This window comes from Pteronotus mesoamericanus, unplaced genomic scaffold (assembly GCF_021234165.1).
Source record: "Pteronotus mesoamericanus isolate MK-2021 breed Mesoamerican mustached bat unplaced genomic scaffold, CSHL_Meso_final scaffold_54, whole genome shotgun sequence".
Classification (NCBI taxonomy): domain Eukaryota; kingdom Metazoa; phylum Chordata; class Mammalia; order Chiroptera; family Mormoopidae; genus Pteronotus; species Pteronotus mesoamericanus.
The window spans coordinates 66,236,004-66,254,287 of record NW_026555321.1 but is presented as its reverse complement, the minus strand read 5'-3'; the positions used below and the strand labels follow the sequence as shown (position 1 = coordinate 66,254,287).

The 18,284-nt window shown below is 41.7% G+C and overlaps 1 protein-coding gene across 2 annotated transcripts in view; it reads right to left on the bottom strand.

Moving 5' to 3' along the window:
- PAG1 (phosphoprotein membrane anchor with glycosphingolipid microdomains 1) overlaps positions 1-8,695 on the bottom strand; it is a 129,910-nt gene extending 121,215 nt beyond the window's left edge. For both annotated transcript variants that reach the window (XM_054595694.1, XM_054595695.1), the window contains exon 1: positions 8,234-8,695. The gene's annotated coding sequence lies outside the window, so the exon portion shown is untranslated. The remainder of the gene's footprint in view (positions 1-8,233) is intronic.
- Between the last annotated feature and the right edge of the window lie 9,589 nt (positions 8,696-18,284).

The window sequence follows — 18,284 nt, the reverse complement described above, 5'->3', positions numbered from 1 at the left end:
ATGGGTAACATGATAGCTGCTTTGGCAAGATAAATCAAGCTAGATCACTTAATGCATTTGGAGAATCCATGCATAATATAAAAGGAGAGCCAAAAGATTAAACTTAATTTGGCTGATTTTTATTTCATATACATGTACACACAGAATGCTTCTCACACACAACAGCCATTGCAACAACTAAAAAATAAATTTCATTTGTAGTGCAAACAGCAAGTTTAGCTACGATAACTCTGCAGTTTAAAATATTGAACCCTTTTATTTATAAGTCAGATGCTTTTTTAAAGCTTTTAAGATAATGGAAAAAAAGATATTCATTTGTGAAAAAAGATTTTTCCATAGTCTGACTTAATCACATACATTTGCATAAATAACCTGTGGTCCATCAAATACAAATGTTGGTGCATTGAGCAGACTAATAAAAAATTCTCTTAAATATGCCACCTGTTAATTTTTCTTGAGCAGCTATTCACAAAGACACGGGCAATGTGATGGAGTGGCAAGAACCCAGAATTTGAAGTCAGAACACCTAGTCTGGGGTCCTAAGAGTTCTACCATTTAGTAGAGGTGTTATCTCTACGCAGTCATCTGAATCCTGTATCTCAGTTCCCTCATCTCTTTAATGGGAGTAATTCTGCCTTAAGTCAAAATTAAAGGACAAAATGGGCAAGGACTGAAAAGCATAGTATTAACTCAGACACACAGTGATCATTTCCAGTATCCTTAAATGCTCCACTCTGCCTATAATGTAATGAGGTCTCTTTTTATAAGACAAGTGAAAAGTATAGGAAATAGCACTCAATCTCTCTCAAATAAACCAATGAGCCAAAAAGCTCATTAATAACTATAAAAGGATTGGTTCAAAAGTCCAAATGCTCTAAAGATGCTGTGGCCATGATAAAAGCTTAGTTTCTGTAAACTGTGAAATAATGTCATTTATCACTTTCCCTTTCGGGGTGTTTATTCATGCATAAGATGTGCCTGCTTTGGAGAACCAAGCACTCTGGGCACCAAGGAAGTGATTCTTTCATTCTTCCCAGTTTCCCAAGTGCCCATATTTCTCCACGGAGGAGAAAAATGAATGAAAAAGGAAGACAAGAAATGACAATTCTATCCCATAAGTGGCTTAAAATACAAGATAATGTTTTAGTCATGATTTTATTGCTTATTCCTTTCCTTTACCCCATTCCCACTCTCCTTCCACATAGTAGGTCCTAATGTTTATTGTCAGGCACTAACATCCACATGAGAAACAGCCACTGTCATCTGTGGGGACAAAGCAAGTAACAGTCCAACCTATCCCTCTGCTCCCTGCCTATTCTTTCCACTTCATCCCTTTTGTCGCCAGCTTCCATCCCATCAGACCCTTATCCTGCCTTGCCTCTGGCTTCTGCCACTTTGTGTCCAAACACTTGTCAGAAACTTCTCTCACTTAATCTTACTGTCCCATCTCCTTTTCATCCCGTGCATTCTCCCAGGCACATCACAATCTCAACAACATCCAAATGCAAGCCTGTATTTCCAGCTCAGCCTGAGTCCTGGTTTCCCGAATCACAGACTGGTTCCACTGCCTGAATCTCGGCCCTGGAGCCTCCCATCACACCCACCCACAAATGAATTTATCATCTCCCTCTGAAAGTGCTTCATCCTCTGTATTCACTGTTGTGACCAGTGGCCCCTCTGACCATCTAATTACCCAAGCCAGAAACCTGGGAGTCACCCCTAATGTCATCATCCCCTCCTCCTCCTCCTTACCCACTCCTGTCAGTCTTAGTTTAGACCTTAAACCTGCATTAGGATTCCACAGCTTCTTTATAGGCTTCTCTTTGCACCCCCACCCCATCCCCATCTGTTCTCTACAAAACAGAGTGACCATTCTAAATGAATAACCTAAAGTGCTCAAATTCATCTGGGCCAAATGTGGCCCATAAGCCCCTTCAGAAAGTGACTGCAGCCTCACTCTCCACCTCCAGCCTTGTCCACCACATGCCATGTGCCCAGTCACATGGATGGACAGCTGCTGCAGAATCAGCTGCCCTCTCTGGCACCTTCACGCCACTGTACTCTGTTCCCTCTGCTCAGAATCGTTTCTGCCATCCCACTCACATCCTCAGCTGCCTGGTCCCCTCCGCCTCAGACCCAGCCCGATGTCCTCGAGGAAAGTCCCTCTATGGTGTCAGGGACCCCTGCAGAGTTAGTGTCTTTTATGCCCTGGTTCCAGCTGCTGCTCTGGTCATCTCCCCTGGTAAGACTGAGATTCTTGAGGGCAGTGATAGGAATCTTCTCACGTGTGAGGTTGCTTCATCCAATCACACGTCTGGTGTCAGATCAATATGGACCTGGTGCGGGCAGAAATTAGTACACATCACTCCCGCTAAATTTGACTCCAACATTCCAAGTTGCTAGTGACCGATTATGGGAATTGGAGGTTCACAGCCCTCCTCAGGTGTCAGGGAAAATAGTAAGGCCAAGCTGGATGCAGTTCCCAACTGCTGAATACAGGGGTTGTGGTATTCTGTGTGTGGGGTTATGTTACAGGCTGGGTTTTTTGTTAATTAAAAAAAAAAAATCACTGTCTTGTGTGCTTTTATTGCCTCTGACTGATAACAAAAGCTGCCTTGACATCAGTTTCCCCACAGTCTCCGCATGTTTGATCCCAGGGGGGCCGATGCAGGGAAGAGTCCAGTTAGGGGTGAAGGGCAGGAATGAGCAGAAGCAGTGTGAACAGTATGACTGCTCACAAATAGTGAGACCAGATGCCCTAGGACTCATCTGATCAGGCAAGACTTAGAGAATAAATTTCTCAGACAATAAATTCACGGAAAGGCTTCTGTATGCATGAATTCTGGGGCTCCCAAAAGAGTAAAATAGATGATGGCCATGCTGACTGAGTCACACATTTTAGCACTTTTAGAAAATCAATTGAAGCTGATCACTTGCAAACAAATAAATGACATGATACATGGGAACTAGGTCCTATGAAATTGAAGAGGAAGATACAAGGCTGCCACTGATCAATTAAAAAAATCTTTTTTTTTTACTTGCCTACTCCATAAGGTTTCAAAGGCTCTGTTTTAAGTAAAGGACCCCAGCTAGGCCAATCTGCCCTGTCCTCTAAATAAAGTCTACATTTAGGAAGTTGAATTTTTCATAAGTTTTTAGTCACTCACAGGTTTAAAAACTGGACAGTCCTAAAAAATCAAAGGGGAGTGGATGAGATAGCAACAAAATATGCTAAAATATTATAAAAACAAAACAACTCAAACTCCAAGGATATGAAGAACCTACTGAATGAATGTTTGCTCCTGAAGTAAAATCAAGAAAAAAGTGAGCAGGTGGGGCTCAGGACAAGAGTTTTGAAAATATTGCAAGTTGGATTTTTAAATTCTAGAATGTAGTGCGAGAGTCTATACTGCACACAGAGTTGATGCAATGTTCTCATTCCATGACAACACTCTTGAATCTTACCTGTTAGAGATAAGTATTCATTCACTTTAAAAACCTTAGTCTCAGTGTGGATGACACATGACACTATTATGTATAGTATGTTCATTACTGATACTTTTTTTGATTTACATAACTTTTTTTTTTTAATCACCCAAGAAAATCTCAGGTCTCTACACTTCTTTCTTTAAGAATAATGATGCAAGGATATGACCCCAAACACAGATAAAGTTAACATGCCTCTCCAGTGTGTCCCATTATCAGCTGAAGGCTTAGTACTTCCTACTTCACAATCCAAACTTCTGGTTTTCTTTTCTGAGCTCATTGCGTGAGCTAAACTTAAGCTCTTCCTCCATGAAGATATGGAGATGACTGTCAATGGCAGACATTGGCAGTGGGCAAGAAGGAAGGCACATGCTTTCCAACATCCCTTTAGCCCTATCTCAGAGTCACGTCAGGGACCCAGGGATAGTGTAGGATTATTTTGAGAGGCACAACAGAGGACCCCTCGGCAACATAGTTTAACTACCATGAAGGCTCCAAAACTGGAGGCAGTAGGTGCCCTGTAAGGAGCCCATGCCTCATCACACAGCCCAGACTCTGTGCACTGACCTTTCTGGTCCTCAGTTTCCACTTTTGCAACAGAGGATAATAAAGTAACTACTACATAAGGTTACTTTGAGGATTAAAATAAATAATATATGTAGAATTCTTAGCATGGCAGCCAGCATGCATTAAGTCCTTTGTGTTAGTGATTCATTCCAATTCTTATCCAGAAGGCATGGCCAGTAAGGACTAGAAATGTGGCAGATAAATCATATTCAGAGCTGTCTTCCTCCCACACCCACTCTGTGCTCTTGAACTCAGCAATGTCCCAGGCTTGAGGGACTGTCTATGCCATACACATATGAAGTGCATAACCAGAAATTTGCGTAACCCCCCAACGCATAGCTCAGAGATGTACGAGGCAAGAGTTCCAAAAACATAATCAGCTCCTGACTCTCCAAGTCCAAAGTAAAAATAATTCAAAATCATAGGTAACAGAAGAGAATAACTAATCCTCATGCACTTATGTCCATATTAAAAGTAGTTTGCATTTATTCTCCATGTTGAGAACCGGAGAAAACCAGAAGTCAGAGAAAAGTGACTTGGAAATTTGGAGGTGGCCACAGATAAGCCTGTAAGTAGGTGACATAGACAAGAAATATAACAGAACTAAATGTAAACTCTGAAGAATTGTTAGATGTGTATTATGGACCCAGCTGAAGTCACAAAGGGGGTCGGGGAAGGTTTTACTATGGAATAACGTAGAACAGAGGAGCATTTGAAACCTAAGTATTGACTGAATAAAAGGGGAATCTCTGTACTTTGAAAAAGAAGGCTAGACGTAAAGCAGGAGATAATTCAGAGATACGGAGAGCTTCCACTGCTGTCAGCCATGGGCTCTCTTTGGGACACTGTATCTGTGATGGGGTGTCCCCAAGCACATGGAGCCATCCTCCTGGAAGCTCCCTCTCGGAGAGATTTTATTTTATCTTATTTTTTATTTTTAAATTGGGATATAATTGGCATATATCATTATATTAATTTCATGTGTACAACCTAATGAATCGATATTTGTATATATTGAGAACTATTCACCATAATAAGTATAGTTAACATACAAACAGTTACAGATTTCTTTTTTGTTCTTGTGATGAGAACCTGTGAGGTCTATTCTCTTAGCAACTTTCAAATATACAACACAGTATTATTAACTACAGTCACCATACAGTGAGTTTTGATTTTTGAAGAAGTCAACTTGGAACATCTGTCTTGAAGTGCTCCCACTGCAGGATGCATTAACTCACAGGTGTAATTAAATATTAAATCAGTTTGTGAGTGGTCTGTTGTCTATGTGCCTTATACAGCAATATGATTTTAATATCTAGGAAAGAGAGTCAATATTTACCAAGGCCCAGAACATTATGTAATGCCTGGATAGTAATCCAAGAAAGCCACAAAAACACTGGCTTATCAACCATTCCCAGCCTCTGGCAGTGAGGTGAGATGGCCAACAGGCTATGGACTCAGTTTTGAGAGTGCCACTTGCACAGGCCCCTGACACTGCTCCTCATGACAGAGATATGAAGGCCGAGAGGAAACATGCTTATTTAAGGTAAAGTACAAATTAATTCCAGTTCTGAACAGACAGTACAATGTGCAGCGAAGTGCCACAGCTCTTTCCCTGTCTGTCCCTGGGAGTTCTCCAGCTGGGACTAAAGCCACACTCAGGGATGACATGACTGTTTGGGAGCCATCCTCCACTTTGAGTTGTAACCTCATACCAATTTTATTTTCTTGACTTGCTGAACAAACCAATAAGGAAGTAAAAAGCCACAAAGTCATTTCAAACTGAAGGGGAGCACTCCGGCACCTGCTGGGGCCTCACCCGCCTGCACGAGTGGGTGAGTCATTAAATATTAATTATGATAATAGCAATTGCACCCCATTGCAGAGAATGACGTTGTGAGTGCTGTTAGCACTTTGCTTACTTTAATATGTAACTTGATGTCCTCATCTGTAAATTGAAGATAATATTGCACCTATTTCATTATGCTCTTATGAGGATGAGAGGAGGAGAGATAGAGACAGCACTGGGCAAGTTGAGACAGCAGGGTTTAATGGAACAGGGTTTGAAACAACAGACACAGGTTAAGATCCCAACTCTGATTTCTACTGTTTGATCTTGCTGAGCTTCAGTTTCCCAATCTCCAAAGTGGGCATGGAGTCACCTACCTCACTGAGGAACTGCAGGAAATGGGAAGTCAGACACCACCCAGTGTCTGCATCCCTGGGAGCTGTCTAGTAAATGCTTATACCATGTGCACCGATTCTGTTCACCTCTATCAGCCTGTCATCCATAGTGTCCATTTCCTCTCCTATCAATGATCATTTTACCCAGTTTTGTGTGCCAGACACTGGTTCAACAGCTTCACACTAACTTAATCCTCAGTACAATCCAATGAGGGAGGTGCTCCTGTCACCCCCATTTCATAGATCATGACACTGAGGCACAGAGTTTAGGTACCTGCCCAAATTCAAACAGATGGTAACGGGAACACCAGCCCAGCTCCCCAGTCTGCCCTCCTGACAACAATGCAGCAGTGCTTTGGAGGGGCAGGGAGGGAGAGCTGACCTGCTTGAGTTCCCAAGCCTGGATATAATCTCTTTTAGGGATAAGCCATGGATACGCTCATGAACCATAAGGTGTTGACTAGACTAACTTTTCAATCTTTGAAAAATATTTTGTATATTTTCTAAGAATTCTTTTAAAAAACTACATGTTTTTAAATGAGGTTCATATAACTAGTTCATCTTGTTCTATATGCTGGAATACCATAAATAAATGTTCCCCCCCAAAAAAAGATTACCTAAATTAAGTCCTACATTAAAATGTACCCATGAATTTTGATGTAAACAATTATTACAAGTCCAAATCAAATATATATATCTGTATATATATGCAGCTTTAATGCTGTTTGGCTAAACTAATGACTTCTATATTAAATAATCTGAATAATCTCCTTATTTCTAATGTTCACTGTCTTAGCCACCACCATACTAAATGGTATTTCAAAACATCCTTTTACAAATTTAATCAACTTAAATATTAAACATCAATGATGATAATCTACTGGTCTGCTTAAAAGGAATCCCTAGGGCAGAGATGAGAAAGAAAGGTTAAAAAATTCTATTCTTCAAACTAGACAGGGCAGCTACCTATAAATCATGTTCTTTGTTTATTAAGATAATTAAGCCTATCAGTGCACTTAACTTTCAGACTCAACAATTGTCTGGCATGACCAATTTCCACTTTTTCTAAAACAAAGGGGATGTGTTCAAAGGGATCTTCTGCAAGCTCTCTGCACAATGCATGCTATTTTAAAACATGACTGTGTGTCTAATTCCTGGAACTGTCTTGAAAATATACTGGTTTTTTCTTCGCATGCTCTCTATTAGGAGAAGACACTCCAATATGAAGAGTGCACTCGGCTTCAGACTGCAGGCCGCTATATTATGTCAGCATTTTCATTAACTAACTACTGTTCAAGTTGGACCTTAAACAAATGGAATGGAGAGTCACAGCGGCAGCCGCTGCAGAGACAGTTATCCAGACCTTACATAAGAATCGCACATCAGCGTGAAAACTCAAGTGTCATCCGTATTCTATTTCTTTGAGACTTGCCCACATTCTTAAAGTGTGTGAAACCACATATATAGATTGGATTTCTCATGTTATTTGCCTTATAGCACAAAACGCTGGACTGACATATAAGTTGTTGTTTTATTTGTTGTTGTTTGTTTTTTTCCTAAAGGACTGGGTAACCTCAATCATGGGGACGTTGGCAACTTCTGCCTAAGGGAAGAGTGAAGTGAGATGCGCGGGAAGCCTGGAGGCTTGGCTTCCATCCTCAAAGATCTATGGTCCCCAGGAATATTACAGGAGGCGCTCCCCCAAGGACCTAAGACAGAGGTGACCAGACCTTGCGACCCCCGCCCACTTCCACCGCACGCACAGTCGAGACGCACGGAATCTGCCATTGGCAGCGGGCGCAATGCCCTAAGAGCACCTGTCCTCGCACTGCACGTTTCCAGCTGGCACGCCCGCTGAGGCTGGAGCCAGCCAGCTGGACCGCGGCCTCTCCCGCGTGCGTGTCCGCTTCTGGCACCCTGACCTCCCCAAGCTGGCGCCCAGCTAACAAGAGGTGCCACCCCAGCTTCCCAGAACACGAAGATAATAAAAACCAACCTCTCCTCCACACAGCTCCCTGCAACTTCAGAAACTGCAGTCAACTCGCTGGGACGCAACAGACAAGGCGCCTTCTTGGGGACCGCGCTCGGCTGCGCGCGGCCGGTGGCCCGGCTCTGCACCAGCCGCCTCAGCTCCGCGGTGCCTCGGGGGCTGCGGCGGCGGCGGCGGCGGCGGCGGCGGCGGCTTCACCGGGCCCGGAGGGCGCGCTCCGAGTCCCTGGTGCGTGTCTCCCGCTCCGAGCGAATCGCGGTTCCGCGGGGGACGCGGCCAGACAGAAGCACAGGCGCCGCTGCCGCAGAGCCACCAGCCCGCTCCCAAGCTTGGTCACATCTTGAGCTTGCCGGCCGGCCGCGGAGGACGAGAGGAGGGAGGGAGAGAGGAGGGAGGGAGAGAGGAGGGAAGAAAGCGCAGTCTGCACCGGCCCCGGCGCAGCCGAGAATGACAGCGTCGAGGTGGAGCGGCTGGGAGGCACGGGTGCGAGTGCGCATGAGCCGGGCCCGCGGCGGCGCGTCACCAGGGGGGCGGGTGGGGGCGGAGTGAGCCGGGAGGGGCGGGGCGATTTGGGGAGGGGGAGGGGCAGTGGTTGGGGTAGGCTGGGGTTGGGGGGGCGCTGGAGCACACCAAGCTTGGCGTCCCGCCTGCTTGCCAATGGTACCGAAAGTTTCTCGCCTCGGATATGGTGAGCTTAAAACTGTGGTTGAACTCGTTCGTGTCCCAAGCCTATTGTCCCTTAAAAAGCACTGTTTAATTGGTCCTTAGGGATTGGGCAAACCCACAAAAGCCAATATAACTGAAGTTATAGCTTAATCTTAAGAAGCTGAAATTTAGGAACGCGTGAAAAAGATGATAGGATTATGAAGTACAAATTGGTAGTTACGAAATAGACACAGGTCTGTAAACTGCAGCAAAGGGAATATAGTCAGTAATATCGTAATAACTATATATGCTGTCAGGTACTAAATTTATCGAGGTTATAACTTAGTAAGTTATATAATGTCTAATCACTGGGTTGTACATCTGAAACTAATATAATACTGTATGTCAACCATAACTGAAAATTAAAAATTATTTAAAGTCCACAAAAACTGGAACTTAGAGGACAATGGTGGTCTATCTTGGCTGTACATTATAATAACTTGGGAAGCTTGTAAGAGCCCTTTGCCCTGGCCACACCCCTAGAATCTGTGAGGGGGGCCCGATATCAGAGGAATGTAAAGCTTCCCAGGTGATACAACAGAGTAACTGAAACCTTTAATATGTGACAGAATCTCCTGAGGACTTGCTTAAATTGCAGGTTCTGGTTCAGCAGGCCTGGGTGTAAGGGGAAAGTCTTCAGCTGTAACACGCTCTCAGATGATGTCAGCACTGCAGCTCAGGACCACCCCATCCTTGCTTCTGAAGTGTGGTCTGGAATCTGGAGCAGAACTTCTGAAACACTGGTCTGTGGAAGATCACCTGAGTAGCTTTTTAAAAATGCAGAGCACATGCCCAGGCCTTACCCACAGTGGTTGTGGTTCAGACTCTGGGCAAAGGTGGGGCTCTGGAATTCCATTCTAGGTGAGTCTGATATGGGTGTTTTTTGGACCAAACTTCAGGATATGAGATCAGCTACCTGGCCTTGGGAATAGACTTTTGCGGTGAATAGAGTCAAGCCAGGTGTAGAACTAAGAACATTTGACCACGTCCAAGTCCAATGAGTGCTTTATCTGGCTAGTCAAAATTTTCTACAATTATTATATATTACTTAGTAGAAATATACATAAATTTTGTTAAACATACATCTATTCATTACACATATCATTAAAGGGAGCTTAAAGTTGGCTAGGGAAGAAGGCTGACTAGGAGAGGGATGGAGTAGTGCTGTCGATGGCCTGTTGGACAGTGTGCAATGCAGAGAGAAGGGTATGTAAGAAGAAACAAAGCTTGGACTCCACCTGGAGCCTAGAAAGATGTCTTGGAGAAGAAGATCCAGAGACCAGGCTGGGCCTTTTCCTCTTAGCACAGGGTAAAACTCTGGTGTCCAAGAGCTTATGAATATATGGCATGTCACATACATTACCTCAGTGAAATCTCACGATAGTCTTATAAATTGGATAAAAAAAGATATCATGCCCATTTTACAGATCTAAAAAAGAATGCTCTGGACATTAGTTGACTTGCCCAGACAGTGGAACTTGTACAGGAGTGCAGATCTGGATGTTGGGCATGGCTTCTATAAGTAAGGGAAACAGTGACTTAGATCTTAAAAAGAGAATGATTTCTGTGCCTATTTTATTCACATCCTTAAAGGATGTGCCTATATTTTGAGTGAGAAAGGCTTTCATTTTTATAGGGAGGAAATGCATTTTGTGTCCACCCCAGTTTTGCAGGTCCATGAATTGAGGTGCAAAATGTGATTCTAAGAGCATCCCAGTCCTAGGACGTCCTAGTGCAGGCTTCGCCAAGAGGTTCAGAGAGCAGCACTCACATTTTTCTGGTGTCAAGTGTAATTAATCAGCATCCTCATTTGATCCCAGCCCAGAGAAGCCAAGTGATTTGGACAAAAATGCAGACAAAAATCTCTGGCCTCCATCCTTTTCCTCTGCTCCCCCTTCCCCAAATGACTTTCTAAAGACTGTTTCACTTTCCCAAACTTCTCATACCAAGGTTTGCCATTAGTAAATTAGAACCAAATGTACTTCAAAGCTTCCCCTTGATGCAGAAGAGGAATGTGAGAAACAATTCTTGTGCGTGCGGTAAATGCCATGGACTCTATCCCAATTTGAGTAAAGTTTTGGAAGAAAGTGTGTGATGTTTCTATGCAATCTCCCAATCGAGAGGTTTGTCTGGGAATGTTGTACTATGAACTATGCCCTGCCTACATTTACTGTTATGTCCAGTGTAACTCTTCCATTAGAGCTGTTCTTCCCTGTGATTATGAAATAAAAAAAATAAATGAATGAATGCCTAATTGAAAGAATCTGTGTAGATGAGGGAACAGGTTGTGGAATTTCATTAGTTTTTAATAAGAAAAAAAATAAAAGCAGTGGTAATGTAATAGACCTGCTGGGGCTTTTGGGAGAATAATTGAGCCTGTTTGCTTAGGTATTAGAAACTCCAATGAGAATATTTGTCTGTACAGTATATTAATTCGTTTGCATATTGACTTTAAGAGATCCAGGATTGAACTATATAAAAAGTGAATTAGTATGTCCCACTGCCATTGTATTTTGAGTCACTATTATTTGTGTTAAACACATGAAATGTATACTATTAAATTCATTTTGACTTTGTCAATATTGATTGTGTTTGATTTAGAATTTGTTTCTCATTAGTCACTATATTGTCTGGCAGGAACAGTAGCTACATTTTTTTTCCCCTCTGAGGTCTATGTTGCTTGTGGGTCAGCAAAGCCTGCTCTTAGGCTGAGAATTTCTTCATTCAGTGCCTCTGAAAGTCCCAGGGTAAGAATTTTAGTTATACAAATGCTAATCACTCCATTGAATCTATCCTCTGTTCATTCAGGAAGCTGTACCTAGAAGAGATTTTTATTAAACTCTGCTGAATGTCACAGGCTTATCACTGAATGGAGAATTTTCAGCCTCCAAATTCTCCGTATTTGTTAATTACATTTATTCATCCATTTCACCCAAAAAGATTCTTTGTCATGAAAATCTCCCAACCTCTGCCTACTTTATAGTTACAACCCACATAAGAGAACTGTGGGGAGTCCAAGGTGATTGGCAAGGCCAAGACAGAAGTGGGAACACAGAATTATACCAGGGAAAAAATAAGGTTTCCCTAAAAATTAATACAAGTTGTGCTTGGTTTTGGACTTGGTGTATTACAAAGTGTGCCTTGTTTGGACGCAGGCAGCTGCCAGTAACTTCACATAACCAAATCCAAGGTGGGACGTGGGGTGGGGTTAGGAGGACAGGGAGGTTGACTTTCTGTCTTTTTCTTCTGGGAGACTTTTGAACACTATTGGAAAGCCCAGTTCCTAGTACCCTAATATAGGATACTTACAAAGTACCTGAATTTCAAATGTTAACTTCTAAATTGTTTTAAATAATTTGTTTAGAACTTAGAGCAAGTCAATATAATAAATGATGTGGATTTTCAGGCTAGATCCAAAATATTTTTAAAAACCCACAAGTTAATATAGTGTTCACTGTAACTCCAAGCCTGCAAAGAAATAGGTGCTGAGGAGGATTGCAGCCTAATGGCAAGAGTAGGTTTGGGGTCGAAAAGATAGAATTTAGGGTCTGAAGAGGAAGACTGGCTGAGAAGCAGAGGCTGCGGAAGACTGGGTATTAGTAATCTCTGAGAGAAGATTGGGAGAAACATGGGCCAATGACAAAGATGAGAAATAGCAGTTAAAACTATGCCTGTCTTCTTAGCACTTGCCTGTGCTTAGAGCAGACTTAAAGCATTAAGTGCCCTATGTCTGACTTAATCTATAGGAAAGAATCATCAGAAATTAATAGACAATAAATCCCTTATAAATAGAAAAATGCTTTTAAAAACTCCTACAGAAGTGTACATTCACTATTAATCTCTGTGGATTATCTACCCCTCTCTTCCAACCAAGTTACCCACTAACGGAAGAAGGTACTGGCCGCGTGCACACAGTGGGAACCACTCAGAATTGTCTGGCTCAGCTCCCAGCATCTCCGTCTGTCCAGGAATCACATGGCTGATGTTTTGATTACCTAACATAGACTGACAGTAGCTTCAAGCACATAGTAGATTCCAAATAAATGCTAGCTTTTCAGGTAGCTTTTTTTTCTCTCCTAGAGTTAAAATCTGCAGCTAGATGTCACCTGATGTTCATTTGATCATTGTCATATACGCAACAACTCCGTGTAGTTTTTAAGAGAGTGGTTTCCTTTCCAGAGAGAAGACTTAAGAATGACTTTAGAGCTCCTCCGGGAATGGGGGATCGTGTAGAAAAGGCTTTTAAAGGAGATCAAGACAAAGCCTGCTAATGTTACTCTGTGGCTTCACACTGTACTGCGGAGGAAAGGCAAGACTTACGATATGACACTTCCAGATCTTTCTCCTGGGAAGAGAAAGAAATTATGGTGGGAAGACAGACAGACAGTACTTACAAAAGTAAAAACAAAGAGTGTTTAAGGAAATCTCTTTATGTCGCAGACTGAAGAATGGATATGCCCATTCTCCTTTGTCATTGTGACCTTACACATCCCTTACATTTGTACCCTGACATCATCACTCACGATGTGGTTGTGCAATTGCTGTGCATATTCATACTGTGGACAGAGATTCCACAGGCTCACTTTTGAATTTTTCTACCTTTATCATTCCCATATAATACGATCCTTACAAACTAAAGTTTTAAGTAAACATCCGAAAACTGTGTGTATGATTAGCCATGAATAATTTACCAGCTAACAAATCAAAATTCAAGATCAAGAGAGGAAGATGTATAAGGTTAACAAGAGTTTCACCTATAAGAGAAACAGATTGCACAGTCTCCAAAGTTAGGAAGATCTGAAAGAATCTAGTGGTTAAAGCATTTCTGCCATTTCTTGCCCATTGTACATACACCTTCTTCCTCCATTCCCACCTTCTCAGCACTTTTTCAGCAAATAGAGTTTTCTGCTCTAAGTCCTGTGCCTTCCCAGGAGGGAAAGCCATCTCTCGTTATAGAGGAACAAAAGATGACAGGCAGAGGAAATTCAGAGTGCTGTGGCTTTCTCTGTGAACAAGCCCTTTTAGAAGTGGGGGAATAGACATTGTTTTCATGTATTCTTCCTCAGTCTGCATAAGGCTTCTTACCTGGAAAATGGGGATGATAGTAGTAACTATTATATTTCTGAAAGAGTCAGCTATTAAATTATTCCTACTTCCCTATGAAGAAGCATTCAGTTTCTGCTGAACTCTCTTTCTTTTTCTACTCCGCCAAAAGAACACTTTCTGGAGAGGGACAATGACTGACTTTAGTGAGGGCTGGTGACTGCACAAGTTTCCACACACTTGGCAGTGGCCAAATCTCCTGCTCTGAAAAGGCGACAAAAACTCCTAGCATTTGAGATGTTACTTATGTAGATGGTGATCAGAGGCTTTGTGGATCTCAAACGTAGCCTTCAGGGAAGGAATAAAAGCACAATCCTGGAAAAGCAGGGGGCCTTGAAATTTCACAGCAACTCACATAAGAGAAAAATTCCTGGAGGTGAAAGCCATCAAGTAAACCACCACTCCAAGATGTCTTGTAAAAAACAAGTTGGTTTTAGAAATATTTAATCCCAAATTCTACTAAAGTGCACAAGGTATTTCCTGTTTCTGGAAAAGCAGAGGAAAATTAAGCTCTGGTTGGAAAAAAGCAAGCAAAGCCAGATGTTGGCGTTGGTAATGATCTCCAGAGCCGAGCGCCCCTGCGGCGGCCATGCAGGACAGCTGTCTGAAGCCGCGGGGGCCTAATTTCTCTGGCAAGGAAAGAAACAAAGTGCTGAGGCTGTTTTGTTTATATATACAAAGGGACAGCTGAGTCCAAGGGACATTATTTTGGTTTGTAGAGCCAGTAACAGCAATTTAAAATATTACTTATATTCCTTTGACATACTTTGTCCAAATCACATGTTCAAGGAATGTTCACTATCCAACCAACTACAGTACCATTCTAAAGGTTGTTTTGTTTTGTATTTTTGACAAAATATTTGATTACAACATTGTGAAACCAGTTACAGGCAGTGTGAAAATAGTTTGCTTTGTCCATGTTAATTTGAAGTTTTTGAAAATACATGACTGGATTTTTTAATTAAAGGAGACTTGGGTAATTGAGAGTGATGATTATTTGCATTATCTTTCATTATATCCTACTCTGAATCTCCCTCTTTGATCAAAATGGTTCCTCTTCATTGCTTCATTATCCTTTGTACTTTCTTAAATTTTGCACTTCACTGTTGTTTTTTAACTCAAGTTCTCCACTCATCTCTGTTGTTCAAATACCAGCCATACTTTAATGCTTACGTCATACCTCATCAAGTTCAGGAATTTGACCTTGATGGTCCTAGCTCCCCCACTGGAGGAGTCTCTCCTCCTGTGAGCTTTTGTAATGCCTACAGTCTATATCATTCACATGGCACTGCTCCTACACTGTCCCTGGTCCCTGGCACAGACCTTCAAACACCCTTAGGATTTCTTGAGTGATAGCTGTGTCTCATGATATTCATAACAAATGAGTTTGGGCCATACCCGAGTTTATGCTAATTACAAATGGAGAGGAACCAACCATGTGAGTAGAAGGTTGGAGCTTTCAGCCCTACCCCCTGACATCCAAGGCAGCGAAGGGGGACTGGAGATTGAGTTCAGTCATGGGGGCAATGATTTAATCAATTGTGCCTACATAGTGGAACCCCAATGGCCCAGGACACCAAGGCTTGGGGAGCTTCCTGGTTGGTGAACATGTCAGTCAGTGTACACGACAGGTGGTACACCTGACTCCACAGGGACAGAAGTTCCTGCATTCAGCACTCTTCTAGACCTCACCCTTTGGACATCCTCATGTGGCTCCTTTGTATCCTTTACATCAAACAGTAACTGTAAGTACAGTGCTTTCCTGAGTTCTGTGAGTCATTCTAGCAAACCATTGAATCTGAAGGATTGTCCTGGGAACCTCTGAATTTGTAGCCAAGTCAGACAGAAGTGCATGAAGCTTGGGGACGTCACTTGCACCTGACATCTATTGTCAGGGCAGTCTTTGCTGACTTTGCCCTTTATCTTGTGAGATCTGACCCTAACTCCAGTTAGTTAGTATCAGGATTGAATTGTAGGACACCCAGTTGGTGTCAGAACAATATCATAGTGAATCTAAGAATAAACAAGTTTTTGTGTTGTTTCATTTATAGTGTTGTTAACATAGAGCAGAAATGACATCACTGTCTCAAGATGAAGAAGAGAATAATTATATTAGATGATTGTGTCCATATCAGTCAACCTGCATGTTGGTTGATGGTCAGTGAAGTAATCAACAGATTTTAGTTTGTGCATCCTATCTCTCCAGGTGGACTGTGGACGTTGGGAGTCAAGTCCACATTTTCTATATCTTTGTGTTTCAAACCATGCCCAGTAATTGTCTTAAAAATCCTAAGTACTAATGACTTGCTTTATGGTCAATATGATAATGTACAAATAACTACTTATTAATGGTAGCATTCACTTTGCATTTCATGCCTATTTAATAGTCTTACACTCTTTTTTGTCTCCTTATTCACAAATAGGAAAATATAAGCCATAGATAAACATCTTTCCTAGGGCCTCAGATCAAGTTAGGATCAGACCTGAAATTAGTCCATCTCACCTAGGTTTCTAAGCCTGTTACTTAACCTACAACATCCTCCCTAAGTATTAAGAGCTGCTGATCATGTCCAGTTCCAACCATTATATGGATGATAATAGACCGTCCATATAATGAACAGTCAGAATCAGGTTTATTATGACGTGTTTGTCATACATCTTAGAATTGTTCATTTACCTTATGCTTACACTAGCAATTAAACATGGTATCTTCTTGACAGATTAAGTCAATGAATAACTTATACTGATAAGAAATATTAGGAATTTAACAATTTAAGATATATACTCCTAAAAAGGAAAGGAATAAACCTCAAGTATTGGCAAAAAATAGAAACAAGAAACACTTAAAAAGATAAACTTCAAGAGTAAAAATGTAACTGTATTGCTTATCTAGCAGGTTAAAATTTAATTATCCCTATTGGGTGTAGCTGGACTCACTCTTTGAGCCTTCTTCATGCAATAAAACGTAATTTAAACAGAGGAGTTTCTAATGACTGTAGGGGATACCAGTCAACAATTTATTTCAGATTGGAGAACAGAGAGAAACCTCATTTCATTTTATCTGATTTAATGTAACTCTTCAGAAGTAATTACTTGCTTTTCTAACACACTGACTTTTACTTTATTACTAACAGAATATTTGAAAATGACAGTAAACGGAGTTAGGGAACAGTTATTACTGTAACATCCTATTTGCCAACATTAAGGGCTGTAAATTCCCCCCCAAACATGTGGTAGGAAACTTCCAACTTTATTTAACCCTGTGCTAAGTACATAACAAACCCAATGATAAACATGTCTTAATAGGCTGATATTCAGCACATTTCCCCAGGAACTTTACCTACATAGCAAATGCTGACACAAATGATACTTGTAACACTTTCTCAGAGACGGAGCAAATGATTTCAGTGGCCATTTAGCACTTGAGAAAGGTCCATGGTCCTTCTCTTGTAAGAGACTCCTGGATAAATAGTGATGTGCTCCTGACCCTCATTGTCTGTTTCATACAAATGTTTGTATGTACCTGTATATGCCCTTGATTGGGAGACGCCTGGGTGATATGACTTGTCAAGAGAAGGCTTCTGAGTTGGCCTGATGTTAGTTATTTCAACACTATTTAATTCAGGAGAAGTTAGATTGGTTCTCTTTTGAGATCCACTTACAGTAAATCCAAACTTTCAGAATTTCAGAGCAGTATCCGAGCTAACTAGACTTTCCTGAATCGGGGGTAATAGGGTCATATGGTCTCTGCTGCAGGCAGAGCTCCTGGTTCTGGCTGGAGAGTCTGTACCTGCTACAACAGGGACCCCAAAGCAGTTTTTCTTTTTTGTAGGGGACAGAACTGATCATGGGATTTAACCTCCACACAGTGGTTAGCAGCGTGGGCCTTGGGTGATTGTCCCCAGATTTACATTCCTCCACTTCCGGGGACTAGAAATTGGTCAAATCGCTTATTCTCTCTCTCATCTGTGGAATGTAGCAACAGCTTGTCTTAGTTAATATTTAATAACAAGATGAATAAATCTCATGGTTTTTAAACATTTAGCACAGTTGCTGAAATCTAGAAAGTGTTCAAATAACAACCAATATAAACAGTGCATACACATTGTATTTTATGTAGGTAACTCCTTTTAATGTTCACAAAGGCAGCGTGAGATCCTTCATTCCCATTTTACAGATGAAGAAACTGAGGCACACACAAACCATGTAACTTGTCCGAGATCACATAGCTCGCTAGTAAGTAGCAGAT